This window comes from Suricata suricatta, chromosome 2 (genome assembly GCF_006229205.1).
Source record: "Suricata suricatta isolate VVHF042 chromosome 2, meerkat_22Aug2017_6uvM2_HiC, whole genome shotgun sequence".
Classification (NCBI taxonomy): domain Eukaryota; kingdom Metazoa; phylum Chordata; class Mammalia; order Carnivora; family Herpestidae; genus Suricata; species Suricata suricatta.
Genome location: NC_043701.1, coordinates 182,318,257 through 182,333,276, shown reverse-complemented (window position 1 = coordinate 182,333,276; position 15,020 = coordinate 182,318,257). Strand labels below are relative to the sequence as shown.

The window sequence follows — 15,020 nt, the reverse complement described above, 5'->3', positions numbered from 1 at the left end:
TAGCCGCAGCAAAGTATTTTTTAATCAAGGGATTAATACATGCTATGGAGATAAAAAGGTGATTTCTTCATCTTCTGGTGGAAAAGAAATGTTGCAAACCCAGTCCACTGTACTCAAGCTTTCAAAATAAAGCCGTCTTCGAATCTAGCACAGGAAAGTGTTGATATTTCCTGAAAACCTGGGAACATTCTTTTCATCAGGCCAGAACAATACAGCCCATTGTGTTTTCCTTTTTGCCTTGTCAGCCAGGAAGCTTAGGGCCGAATTTTAAGGCACAGTTGCAATCACATCTTATCTCCAGGGAAAAGGAGCTGGTATTTCGAAGGCCCACTTGTGCAAGGTGCTTCCACAAAATACGTTTAACTGAAGGCTTGCAAACGCCCAGCCTGTAGGACTCCAGGTTCATGGAGTCGAGCACCGGGGGTGATGAGGAGGAGGCCTGGGGCTCAGTCGTTCAGTCAGCACGTGGTGGAGGTGGTGTCCAGACCCAAACCCGCCAGCGTTACCGACCATCCTGACACGGGGCGGCACCGCATCCCCCAGTGGCCCCAGGCCCTTCTTGGGGATGAATAGCACAGATTATCAAGAGATAACAAAGGTAACACCGGCCTGCAGGCTGGAGATGGGGGAAGTTTCCGGGCACCGGCCGAGGGCTCCCAGGATGTAAGAGGTGGATTCGTAGATGGCCAGGCTAGACAAGCGTGTTGTGGGGTAGACGCCGGGACTAGAAGGGGACAGTCTGTTGAGACAGCTGTGCCCTTCACATCAGGTCCCCACGGGCAGCTGCCATGGAAGATGACATTGGAACGCTACCTCCCCCTCAAACCTACTAGCGGCTTCTCTCTATTGTCCGGACTTGTTTGCTTGAGCCCAGAGTGCGCAGGACCTCAGCGTTCACCAGACTCCCCAGCACAGGGGCCAAATCTCTCGGCCGGACTCAGGGATGGTGAAATCTACATGGGAATTTACACGGTGGCAATGCCTTCCGGAGCCCGCACCGTACGTGAGCTGGTCCTCCTGGCAGTGTGGTCTTCCAGGACTGGCCTGCTGAGACCACCGTGACCCGTACAGGACACACAGGCTTTCCTGAGAGCATGTCGGGACGCACTCGAACCCAAGCCATCGAGATTCATTGAGAATGAGCACACCTCCTGGTATGTCGTCAGTGGTAGTCAAGAAAGCTTAAAACCAAACAGACCTGACACACTGCGTGATTCCATTTGCACAGAGTTAAAAGCAGACAAACTGGATGCATGGTGTTAGAGGCGGGGAGAGTGGATGGCCCTGGAAGGGTCTGGAAGAGAGCACCAGGCGGCTGCAGTCGGGGAAGGTCATGCTGCATTCCTTCGCTCTGGTGCCGGCTACATGGCTGGCTCACTTTGTGGAAACCCAAGATGTATGCATGGAAAGCTGACATGCACTTCTCTGCAAGTGTGTTTTAACTTGATCAACTATTTTGGATGGTGGATGGAATTGTTTTTTATCCTGTCTAGAGAAACAGACAAATTAACTAATTTGTCTCTAAAAAGTCAATCTACAAATGCAGTCAATTGAGGAATATCCTTGCATCATGCACGCCTTCTACGACAGGGCGACAGATGACCGTCAGGACCGACAGGCAAGGGACGGAAGGGACCAGTGCTGCCGGCCTGACCTTGCTCTGGGAGCCTTTGTTCCTTTGCCACCAAAAGCCTGATTTCCAACAGAACAAGCTTGTTTATCTTTAGGCATGAACTTTGTTTAAAAATAATTTTCTGGGGCGCCTGGGTGGCTCAGTCGGTTAAGCGACCAGCTTTGGCTCAGGTCATGATCTCACGGTTCGTGGGTTCAAGCCCCGCATTGGGCTCTGTGCTGACAGCTCACAGCCTGGAGCCTGCTTCCGATTCTGCGTCTCCCACTCTCTCTCTGTCCCTCCCCTGCTCATGCTCTGTCTCTCTCTGTCTCTCAAAAATGAATAAACATAAAAAAAATTCTTTTTTAATAAAAAAAAATATTTTCCTGGGGGCATCTGAGTGGCTCAGTGAGTTAAGCATCTTAACTTCAGCTCAGGTCACACTCCCACGGCTCGTGAGGTTCAGCCCACGTCTGGCCCCACACTGACAGCCCAGAGTCTGCTTGGGATTCTCCCTCTCTTTCTGCCCCTCCCCCATTCATGCTGTCTCTGTCTCTCAAAATAAATAAACTTAAAAGACTTTTAAATAAATTTTAAAAACCATTTCTGATTTTTACCATTTCCTTTTCACAAGGGGATAGGGATCTCCAATTGGCTCTTAAATCTTTTTGGAGGTTGGTCACGTGGATGGCCTTGAGCCTTCAGCTATGGAAGGACGGCTCCTCATGGCCTTGATCGGGGTGCTGTGATCAGAGCGTGGGAAGCTGGTCTTCCTACCCGAGGAGGAGCCCGGCCGCTTCCCTTCCTTCCTGAGCCACAGGGTTTCCGCTCACAAAACGAGAGCCATGATGTGTGGGGAGACCAATTTCACGTGCTTTGCCCAGGACTCCCCAGCCTCCCACTGAGCCACCTGCATGCCGGCAAAGCCCGGGATGCCTGGCGAAGGGAGCGGCTGGCCGCCCAGGCTCGTGTGGAATCCGCACGGCAATGTTCATAACGTGCACCTTCTCTGGCGTCTGGTACACGTCACGTGCTCAATAAACCCCGATTTTGTAGCATTACCACGACCACAGCCTTCTCCGGGAGGTTTGTAGGCGTGTGTCTGGCTGTGGTGTCTGTCCGAGAAGTCTCCCCCTGTCCCATCTGACACTTTGAGACATCAATGATCAGGAAGCTTCGAGCGATTCTCTGCAGAATGTGAGCATCTGAGCTAAGGGGTGGTACGGAGATCCGAGGCAGCGAACCCCACTGACCGCAGACACGGTGGTGCGTCTGGCCCCCCGCCTCTCCGGCTGCTCACGTCCCGATGAGGATGGAGTGCCCATCGCTCCTGGGGGCTGTGGGAGGCGCAGTGAAGACCGAGGAGCCGGCCCCCACTCCATTCATCCCCCTGTCCGAGGACTCTGGTGTCCACACTCAGCAGGGGACGCCTGCAGACCACTGGGGGGACAGTGATCACGCAGACGCATCCGGGGGCCCGGGGGCCTCGGCACGAAAGCCGGGAGGAAGGCAAAGGGGCCGGTGCAGCAAAACAGTGTGTGTCTGCGGCCGCTGCCCATGAACTCAGCGCATGCGGTCCTGAACGGGCCAAGGCGAGAGGCCGTCTGACCCCGAGCTAGCCCGGGCCTGAGGAGTCAGGTTTCCAGGCTCAGCCCCACACTGCACCTGAGGAGGGGTCCTCAAACTTAGCTGAAATTAAGCCCATTGTGTTTCTCACATTTGGCTACTAAAATGCGTTTATGTTTATGCTCTAATATAAACTGGAAGGAGAACATGAAACAGAATCATTTCGGGGCACCTGGCTGGCACAACTGGTCAAGAATCTGACTCTTGACATTGGCTCAGGTCATGGTCTCGCGGTTCATGAGTTCGAGCCCCATGTCGGGCTCCATACTGTCAGCACAGAGCCTGCTTGGGATTCTCTCCCCCTCCTTCTCTCTCGTGCTCTCTGCCCCTCCTCTACATGCACGCTCTCTCTCAAACTAAATAAGCTTTAAAAATCCATTTACATATTTTTGTTCTACTATAAACTGTGAAAGGACTAGAAAGGGGAATCACGATGTCCTCCTATTTTCAGGGACTGCAAGCACTTCCAGAGAGCATCTGGCTCCTGTCTGCAGCAGACCCCCGGCAAGGTGTGGCAAGAACCTGTCACAGAAAACCCCAAGCTCCTGGCGGAGTGGACGTACTCCGTCCATGCTTTTCCCACATTTCCACAGGGATGGAAATCAATTTAAGTACCTAAAATAGCCACAGCAGGGAGCGGGGACCGAGTTCTATCAGTTACCATGGGAATTACTAATTGAAGCACGTCTTTTGTCTTCGAAAGATCCTTGCCATTCCTGTGACGTTTGGAATGATAACATTTAGGGAACCGGCAACTATTTCCTGCCATTTGATGAGCATAAAAATATCACATGGAAGCTAAAATTAAAGAAACTTCTGAAGAAGTCAAACCCACCCGCTGCCGCAGTGACAATCGCATTAAGCAAATGCATCGTAGACTGACTTTCAGAAGCAGAATGCAGGCTCTTCAAAGACGTTCTGAGAACTTGGGACGAGAGGCATTTAAAGTCCAAACGTGTTCATGGCATTTCGGAGTGAGAAGGCGGGGAGGCCGGCCGGCTGGCCCCGTCATTCAGCCGGAGTGCGGGTCCAGTGCGGGCCAGGCTCCCCCCGCCCCACACGCTTCCAGCAAAATGCTGACACAGGAGATTGCGGACAAGCCCGTGTTCTGAAAATTACACAACCGACCGTGAGTGCCTGGTGGGAAGGAGACTCTTCCCGGCCTCACTGGCACAGAGACGCTTTTTTAAAAATCATGACTTGAGCAGAGCTCACGTTCCCCCGAGTGGTATTCCCGAGTGTTAGCAACCTGCACCTTCACGGGAAGAACTAGTCACCGGAAAACGCACGCGCCCTCGGAAAAAGGAAAGAACTGCCAAGGCACTTAGGTTTATTAATAAAGAAGTAAATCTTTCCCTTAAAATGAAGAATTGTCCACAGTTAGCCAAGGGCCGAAAACATGGAATTAAGAATTTCACTAATTCTTAGAGACAGCTGGAGGCACCGTCCATCAAAACATATTCCTCAAAGTTTAAGTCCAGTAGAAGAAAAGGACACCTTACAGCCTGAGTGGGTTACATTGGGTTTTGCTTCAAATAATTAATTTTGCAAGGAGGGTCCCAGCAGCAAAGAGCCTGGCAACACCGGGAGGAAGATTTTAAGACCAGGGTCTTAATGCCAACCCTGACTCTTGCTTTAACAATGGAAAACTGAACCATTTCACCAAAGGATGGGAAGTTGGAGAGATGAACGGCATGAGGCCTGGCTCCTCCAGGAACGAGATGCTGTCTTTCTCTCTCGGGCACAGAGGCACAAGGCAGCCCTGGAGGCGGGCGCAGGGGCTGGAGACGGGCGCCTCGGCCCAGGGCACACTGTCCCCCCTCCCCTGCGGACTGGCTGTGGCTTTCTCAGAAGATGAGCACCTGCCGTGCTCGACGCCCTGCACACCTGCTGAGCTCCCCCTGCCCAGTGGCTTTGCACCTGCACCCGTGCACACACACTGCGCCCCTACGTGAGGCAGGACGACACGACCCTGCACTCATTCTCCACCTCCCCGGGACTGAAATACTTCCCCGGCCCCAGTCTGGATTTGTCACCCGGTTTTGCCATGCATGCAGTGCAAAGAGGACTGTGTCTTAGGCATCAGAGACAAAGTGTAGCATCTTATAAAACATTTCCCAACCACCTACTACGTGCTGGGCTCAAAAGAGATCCTGATGGGCCAGCTCAGAAACCCCTCTGGCTCTTGGGAAGCTTCTAGGGAAGTGGGGGAGACAGATGTTCATCACATGTGCTTTGAGAAAAGAACCATGAACACACAAGGCAACTTGGAAGGGACTAGCAGTCAGGGAGGGCTTCCTGTAGGAAGCGGCCTTGGCCGAGAGCTGAAGAAAGAGTGGGAGTTGATTGGATGCAAGGGGGAGCATTCCAGGCACTTGGGCTGGCCAGGGCGTGTGCGCAGCATGGATAACGGGCCTTTGGCTGCTGCTGGTCCCAGTAAGGGCAGGGGAGGACCCTCAGTCTTGTGGGTCAGCACATTTCCCCCTGGCTCACGGGGGCCTAGCGGCCAACATAATGGTCCTCCCTGGACCCCCTCATCTGATGCACATCCTTCCTCCAACATCAGCATCTATTTCTCACCCACGACCCCCACCCCACTTAGTAGAGGTCTCCAGAGGCACATTTCCGCCTCCGCATAGGAGTCTGAGGCCCCTGGATTTGCTGTGTGGCCCCAGGCCAGCCCCTCCCCCAGGCCCTGGTTACTGCGGACGGCAAGGCCCCTCTTTCCCGCCCTTCCAGACATGACCTTTGCCTCAGGTTTCTCTGCTGCTTCGGGACGACATTTTGGACCCGATAATCCTCTGTCACCGGTCGTGTCCAGTGCACTGTGGGGCCCGTGGCACCGTCCCGGGCTTCTGCCCACTGAATGCCAGTGACTCCAACCCGCCCCTCCCATCATGACGATAAAACACGTCTCCTGGGATGGCAAACGTTAACGCCTGCCTTGGGCTGCCCACGACCTCCACACGCGTCCCCGGTCCCCTCCCGCTGATTGTGAGCCACTGTGAACTCGCTTTTTCCCACCAGCTCTGGTCTCAACTCTGCCTGCTTTTGTCCGTGTTCCGTTTAAAGGCGTTACCATTTCCAGGTCCCTCGAGCACTCAGCGCAAGCCTGGCGCGTTCTTCGCGTCTCACAAATGTTTACTTGTGTGACGAATGCCCTCCGTGGTAGCATCCCGCTCCATCTCCCAGCCTCGGCGCGTGGCCCCTTGCTCTCCTCTAAGATCCGACCGCGCCATGACCTTGCTCTAAAACATCCTGTGGATCCCCACGGGCGTCTCAGGGCGCCAGGCCGGAGAGCTACGTCTCCAAACCACCGCTGACCCGTCCCCGCATTTACCCTCAACGGACCTGAAACGGAAGCTAACGGCTCCTGTTCCGAAAGTACGCCCGTCCTTCCCTGGTGGCAGGCACCTGCGACCCCAGGGGCGTGGGCAGCGGCCTGGCACATCTTTACGGGGAGGCCAGGGGGCTGGGAAGCTGCGATGGCCTAGGGTGGGCCGTGAGGATGAGGGCTTCGCCCACTCGACCCGGCCGCGCAGAGGAAATGTGCACGGAGAACCCTTTGTCCACCGGAACCTGTTACATGTGCAGCACAGACTCTCAGAGAGGCTGACCTGAGTCAGACTGCAGGGCAATCAACCCTCTTCATAACCAGCGTGGCTAGTTTGCAGGAGACGGTGATGTGAGCAGCCAGAGGGTTTCTTGGCATCAGGGTCTTGTTCGGTCTTCCCTTCAAAATGTGATGAGCCTTGACCCTGAGCACAGCGCCCTCCCTGGCTGGGCACAGCGCCCTCCCTGGCTGGGCACAGCGCCCTCCCTGGCTGGGCACGGCGCCCTCCCTGGCTGGGCACAGCACCCTCCCTGGCTGGGCACGGGAGGAGGTGGGGCTCCTAGCGACGGGGCCGCTCTGTCAGCCGCAGGGTGCCCGGGGCTGGGAGACCTAACACGATGCCCAGGCTCCCCGGGCGTCGGCCTGGGGCAGGTGCGGGGCCTTTTTCAGGGCCGCCTCCCCCCACAAGGGGCCGGAGCTAGGGGCCTGGGTGGCCCGACGGCCCACAACCCCCTGTCCCAGCAAAGAGGAAGGACCGAGTTTCCTGTGATTCCCTGTTGTTACCTAGAACTTCAAGAATAAGAAGATAATGAATGCATATTGTTTAATGGAATTAAAACACTCCCGTAAATCCTGAAGAAGAAAGTCTCCGTCCACCGCCCGGAGCGAGCGTCTCCCTGGCGACCGTGCGGGAGGTCTCACGCCAGGTGCACTCGTGCCCGCCTTCGCCACTTGTTCATCCACTCACTCCTTCCCTCCCCCACTCAGTCATTCATTCCCCGGCACCTGCCAGGCCCCCACTGCAGGCCTGGTCCTGCTTAGTGACCGCTGCTCACGTCACGTCCGGGGGCTGGTAACAACCACAATGACACACATGGATTCACGGCCACCAAGGGCAGTGACGCTGGGAGGGGCTGCAGCGGCAAGGATGCCAGTCCAGGGGCTGCACGCTCTTGCCGAGCCTGGTGCACCTGAAGGGTGCGTCAGAGCGAGAAGGGCGCCCCGCTTCTGTCCCCGCGCCGTGTGCTGGCCGCAGCTCATTGTCGGGACCAGGAGGGCCCCCCAGCCCATCCCTGTGCTGCTGACCAGCCCCCAGCCCGAGGCTGGCTTCCACCAAGCAGCCCTGTCTAAATACAACCACACACAGAGGCCTCTGAGGAAGCGTCCTCAGCCCCCCACGCCGGGGGCGCCACCAACAGCCCAACAAGCCAAGCGCTGTTCTCCTCCTGCCTCCCGCCTGCCCCGCTCCAAAAAGGGGAGGCTGTGTCCCCAGTGATGCCATGAAACGGCCACGCTATTGCTGGGGTGTTTCACTGAATGTCTAATCGCTCGCATTTGTGTGAGCTGAAAAAGCACTTATGTGCCCCGGAGAAGGCAGCACACGTGCAGGACGGGCGGTGCCGCCTCCTGACCCCCAGATGAGCCGGTCTGCTGGCATCATCTGAATGGACACCCACAGTGGGGGCGGGCAGGGGGACCACTTGCTTCCGTGTAAGAAAAAGTCACGCGCGGGCTAACGGAGCCAAGTGGACACACGTTCAGGCGAGGTGCGGGTGTTGGCAAAATCACACGAGGGTAAGTTAGGGTTCCAGAGACGGCCTGGCCCAGTGCAGACTCCAGGGATAGCGTTACAGTGTGTGTGTGTGTGTGTGTGTGTGTGTGTGTGTGTGTGTGTGATCCCAGGGGCTCAAGATTAGAGGTGACCATGTGAAAAGGGGACTGACACCAGACCCCAGGCACACAGGACCGCTGGACCTGGATGCAGAGAAGCCAGAAAGAACCCCGGGAGGCCCGAGTGCCTAAGGGAAAGAAGACACACAGGCCCAAGGTCAGGACAAGTTGATAAAGGACCTTTTAAGTGAGCAGATAAGAAAGCTTGGCTCTCAGATAGAGGAGGCTTTCCTCATGGTTTGTTTTCTTGAACTGCTCGCTCCCTGGAATCCAACCCAGCATCGGTTTATGAGATGTTCGCCCCAAGAGGAGGCAGTGTGGACGCGGTGGGCTGACTGGGGGAAGTACACTCTCCCATGCACAGCCCACTTCGCCTTCAAACTCCACCTCAGAGGCGGCCATCTGACCATGTAGTGACAGGCACCCAGGTCCCCAGGTGCCAGCACACAGGACCGGACGACTCAATTTGGTCAAGACATCAATTCTTCCCAGCAAGATCTCTAAATTCAACCCAAACACAATCAAGATCCCAGCAAGCCATTTTACGGATATTGACAAACTCATGCTACCCTTTGTACAAAGAGGCAAGAGACCAAGAGTAACTGACACATGCTGAAGGAGGACAAGGTTAAGGACAGGCGCTACCTTGCCTGGAGACTCAGCATAAAGCCACAGTCATCAAGACAGTGTGCCATGGGCACAAAAATGAACAATAGGAACAGAACAGAGAGCCCAAAAATAGACCCACATAAATGCAGTCAACTGATGTTTGACAAAGGACTGAAGCCAATACAATGGAGGAAAGACAGTCTTTTCGACAGATGGCGCTTAGCAATTGGATGCCCCCTTGCAAAAAAAATGAATGTAGACACAGACCTGAGGCCCTTCACGAAAATATGGATCACAGACCTAAATGCAAAACTGAAAACTACAAAACCCCAGAAAGATCACGTAGGAGAAACTCTAGATGCCCTTGGGGGTGGCCACGCCTTTCTAGATGCACCATCAAAGGCACGATCTGTGAAAGAAAGAACTGATAAGCTGGACTTCGTTAAAATTAAATATTTCTGCTCTGCAAAGGACCACGTCAAGAGAATGAGAAGATAAGCCACAGTCTGGGAGAGAAACGTTTGCAAAAGGCCTATCTGATGAAAGACTGTTATCAACAATAAAGAAAGAACTCTGGAAACTCAACAATAAGAAAATAAGCAACGTGACTAAGAAATGGGCAGGGGCACCTACGTGGCTCAGTCAGTTAAGTGTCTGACTCTTTTTTTTTAATTTTTAATATTTATTTGTCTGAGACAGAGACAGAGACAGAGACAGAGAGAGACAGAGCATGAGCAGAGGAGGGGCAGAAAGAAAGAGGGAGACACAGAACCCAAAGCAGGCTCCAGGCTCTGAGTTGTCAGCAAAGAGCCCCATGCAGGGCTCAAACTCACAAACTATGAGATCATGACCTGAGCCGAAGTAGGACGCTTACCTGCAAACACTTAACCAACTGAACCACCCCAGCGCCCCAAGTGACTGACTCTTGATTCCGGCTCAGGTCATGATCTCACAGTTCGTGAGTTTGAGCCCCATGTTGAGCTCTGCACTGACAGCAAAGATCCTGCTTGGGATTCCTCTCTCTCTCTCTCTCTCTCTCTCTCTCTCTCTCAAAATAAAAAAATAAACTTAAAATAAAAAAAGAACTTCCAATCCATAAAAAAATAGGCAAAAGACCCAAATGGCAACCTCATGAAGAAGTGTACAGATGACCGATCAGCACAGGAGAAGGTGGCCCACATGGATGTTATCAGGAAGATGCAAATTAAAAGGGTGAGCTAGCACTACCCACCTGTTACAATGGCCCGAATCCAGAGCACTGACAACACCAAACGCCGGCACGGATGTGAAGCAGCAGAAACTTGCATTCCTCGCTGCGAACGCAAAATGGTGCAGCCACTTTGCAAGACGGTTTGACATTTTCTTACAAAAACCACAATTTTATCATACGACCCGGCAATCGTGCTCCTCGGCGTTTACCGCAATGAGTTGAAAACTTAATGTCAACACAGACAACTGCATACGAATGTTTATTCTTAATTTTGCCAAAACTTGGGAGCAACCAAGATGTCCTCCGCTAGGGGAATGGGTCAGCAAACGGTGAGACACCCAGACAACCAACTACCAATCGGCACTAAAACGAAGCACGGTACCAAGCCAGGAAAAGACACGGAGGACCCCATACCCAAGCCCACGCTGAGCGAAAGAAGCCAATTTGAAAAGCCCACATATATGTATGATTCCAACCATACAACGTTCTGGAAAAGGCAAAGCTACGAAGACAGTAAAGGAATATTAGTGGTTTCCGGAGATGCGGAGAGAGGGAGGGATGGGTCGGTGGACCACAGAGCGTCTAGGGCAGTGCGACTCCTCTCCAGGACACTAAGGTGATGGATACACGTCATGTGTGTTTGTCAAAACCCACAGAATGACGCCATCAAGAGTGAGCCCTACTGTAAACCCAGGACTTGAGACACAAGGAGGTGTCCCTGTGCCACTCCAGTGCCACCCTGATGCCACATGTTGTTAGAAGATTTGCATGTGTGGGGTAGGGGGTGTGTGAAAAATCTCGTAACTTTCCACTCAATTTTGCTGTGAAAGTAAAACTTCCCTAAAATTAAAGTCTATTAAAAAAGAGTTGAAGGGGGCGCCTGGGGGCTCAGTCAGTTAAGCCTCCGACTTCGGCTCAGGTCATGATCTCACCACTCGTTAGTCTGACCTGTCCGCACAGAGCCTGGAGGCTGCTTTGGATTCTGTCTCCCTCTCTCTGCCCCTCCCCCTCTCATGCTCTGTCTCTCTCTGTCTCAAAAATTAATTTAAAAAAATATTAAAATTTTTTAATAATCTAAAGAGGAGTGGGGGGGGGAGTGCATGTTCTCAAACTCTCTGTTGGTGTCCTGAGTCTATGCTCATCCTCCTGGCCTCAAACAGCATGCTCCCCAGGCCCTCCAGGATAAAAGCCAGACCCTTGAACATGACCACTCCCAACTCCAGGGACACCTACCTTTGGTGACCAGCTGTCCCTATGTTTCTACCAATCCTGGTTGGTAGGTAAGGCCATTTTCATCTGTCTGCTAAAGTGTAGAAGTCAGGTGCCTTTCCTGAACACACGCGGTGCGGTGCAAATGCGTGACGACCCGCTGCGTGTCTGTGCACACCTCCGTTCTCGAACACATCGCCGCACGCTCGGAGTGAGCAGGGTGATGACCTGCAACGTATCTTAGCACTTCTCTCCCCGCACAGACGTCAGACGTCCTGGGGAGATGACCTCGCGCTAGTGCGTCCTGCTCTTCTCCCGACTGACCTGACGTGTGGCGGAATCCCGCCCTGTCAGCCTTGTGGATCTGAAGCCCGCAGAATGTTCACGACCCACAAGTGGAGCCCAGCTCTCTTCAAACTTTCCCTCTTGAGGTGTCTTCCCGTTTTTTGCTTTCTATTTTTTTTTTGCTACCGTCAACGTGCCCGTGCATACGTCCTTTATTTCCTGGCCCTGAAATGAAGGCGGCTTCTGAACTCTCATCTCCTTCCTCCCAGGACTTTGAGCATCATCCACCACACAGCAGGTGCTCAACACCAGCCGAGCGGGACCTGCACAAACGGCCATTCTCCCTCCACGTATTTCAGTGCACGCTTTCTTTCTGTGCTTCGGCTCTACGGCAGTCTCCAATTAAGTAAACACATCATTCTGTTTAGTAACTGAATTAAGTCAATACATATTTATTTTTTTTAATCTTTATTTTTGAGAGAGAAACAGAGTACCAGTGGGGGAGGGACAGAGAGAGAGAGGGAGACACAGAATCCGAAGCAGCTCCAGGCGCTGAGCGCAGAGCCTGACGCGGGGCTCGAACTCTCGAACTGTGAGATCAGGACCTGAGCACCAACATGGGATGCTCAACCGTCTGAGCCACCCAGGCGCCCTCATGCATTTATTTTCAATCACTTGAAGATGACCGTGCATCTTATGTATTTATCCTTTAATGTAAATACAGAATCACTTAGAGGAAAAAATGATCACGTCCTTGACAGCACCCCACTTTGTCCAGGGGCTGTTTCCTAACACACCAACAACACTGCCCCATCTTGGGGACAGAACACTGAGAAGATGGAAATGTCTTGGAGGCAAGACAAAAAAGTGCGAGACATAAAGCTTTACGCGGTGGGCTCACTCAGAACGCTGGGACTCGCGCAGTCTCTCCAGCCAGAGTCTGACAGAGGCCCCCCTACAAGCAGCAAACTCCTGCGTTTTGAAGGTCAGTCGGTGACGCCGTCCGTTGTCTGTGTCTCAGAAGAGCGAGGGCAGCGAACATATTTCTGGAACAATGGCGAGGATCCACAAGGTCCCTCTTTCTCCTGTTCCTGCAGGGGAGTTACCCCCTTCGGTCCCCGCCACAAGCAGGGTGCTGAGGGACCCACGCTCCTTCCTGACTCCTCAGGGACATGAGCCAGAAGGAGGAAGCACCCTCCCGTGCCCCCTCGCCCAGCCTCTGTGACACCTCAGCCCAGCTGACGCTTCTCTAGCCGACCCGCAGATCTGGCGCTGCTCCGCTGCTGGTTCGGCCGTGTCCCTCCCAGGCCCGTCGGGGCCACCTCACCACGGGGGGACGCCTTACCACGCACCAAGGCCTCTCTCGGAAACCCGAGGGAAGCTTCACAGCGGACACTCCACGGACTCACGCTAGGTCACGAGCAAACACCCCACAGACGTGATCTACCAACTTCTATTCTTCATCTACAAGGTAGGACCAGGTGACAGCCCAACAATGGCCAGTGTCTCCCAGGGGTCGGCCACGGGCAAGACAGAGAAGGCGTTTCTGTGTTCATTTACCTGAGAGCAAGAAGATACGGATGGGGGTGGTGGGGATGGCCAACCCTGGGGAAGGACACAGATCACGGGCAGGAAAACAAAATGGCTCCTGGCTCCCACCCTTTGGAGCTTTGAGAAAAAGAAAGCCCTGCTCAGCCCCAGCTTCTCACTCTCCTTGGCCTCTGTGACTCTCTTGGGGACACATGACCTACTTCCCTGAGGACATGTTGTAATAGTGAGTCTTTGGTTTATTGCCAAACCCTGTTCCTGCGGAGGAAGGCAGCACACGCTCTGTCCACATCAGCTTCCTTTGCAACAAGGGTGACATTCAGGCTTTGTGATGCTTGTCATGAGAAAGGGCTCTTCACACAAGAGCCCGGAGCAATGACACACAGGTGCCTGGGGACAAGGAGGCCGAGGTCTGGCTGGCACTGTGCCTCGGGCTTGAGACGCAGCCCAGACACGGAGACCTCTTCCCCACAGCCGGCTTGCTCTAGACGCCGCTCCACGTTGACCTGTCAGGCCCTCAAGTCCCCCGCTCGGCCCCAAGTCACAGGAGTGACCCGGCTCTTAGAGACCATCCAATCCCAGCTCAGCTCCACGTTTACCGGTCAGACCAACGACCTAAATTCGAACCACATCCCAGCACTGAGCTAAGTTCCGGGGTTGTGGGGAAGGGGCGGGGCAGCCCGGGGAAGGGGTGCAGAAGCCAGGGGCCTTCCCTCGGCTCCAGGGGAGGAAGTGGCTTGCAGACAGATCGGAGCCACCAAGTGTCACAGGCACCATGACTATCAAGATAATCCCTCCCTCTTCCCTCATGTGACCCACTTTCTGTCCCCTACCCTGATGGAAGGTGCTGCCATCCGCCAGCTGCCTCATCAACTGGGGGTCACACTGGACCTTTCCTCTTGTTCCCCAAAGACCTGAGTCACCGTTTCCTGACAATGGTGTTCTTTAAACACCCATGGAATTCACCCACTTTCTTCATCCTGTTGTCGCTCACCTGATTTTGACGCATCTTTCACTGCAGCTGCCTTCCTCCAGCTGGACCCTTGCTCCCAGGCCTGTTCCCTATTTCCCCATGCAATCAGAGGGCTCTTTCACACACACGGAGCCATGTGTCACCCTCCTGCTCCAACTCTGTACATGGTTTTCCAGACTATGCTCAACTCCTTATGAGGCCTTCGTGGCCTGATCTTTGCTTACTTTTCTAGCTTCATCAACCTAGGCGTCCGTGGGTAGATCACCCGCTCAGCCCCCCACCCACCCACCCACCATCCAATCAATACTGACTGCCTACCTCCCCGAGCTGCCCATCTGGCCTTGACCGCCACGCTCTCACGAGGACACCTTAGCTGCGGTCTTACTCTTAACCCCCAGTCCTGCTTTATCCCTCAGTCTGGTTTCTGCATCCGCATCCCGCCCTCTGCACAGAAACTTACGCCCCAACTCAGCTCTTTCGGCAGCCGGGCCTCGAACGACTGCTACCCTCGCGCCGCCCCTGGGGCTGCCGTGTCTCCCTGAAGGGAGCACATCGCCTGCTCTCGGGGTCCACCGTGTTGAGCCCCCCAACTGTTGTGGCAACCCCACTACTTCTCATTAGACTCCCCGGCCCAAAACCAATGGGAACCACGTCCTCCTTCCGTCCCAAGTCTGCGGCCAGGCCAGAGTCCCCACCCAGCCCCACCACACACCCCCGGCCAGCA

General features: G+C 54.2%; 1 long non-coding RNA gene across 1 annotated transcript; it reads right to left on the bottom strand.

Moving 5' to 3' along the window:
* Positions 1–12,469: 12,469 nt before the first annotated feature.
* On the bottom strand, positions 12,470–14,560 carry LOC115286009. The gene is made up of 2 exons (XR_003905814.1): positions 13,336–14,560; positions 12,470–12,866 (listed from the first exon to the last, which is right to left on the bottom strand). It is a non-coding gene; the product is annotated as an uncharacterized LOC115286009 (long non-coding RNA).
* Positions 14,561–15,020: the final 460 nt, after the last annotated feature.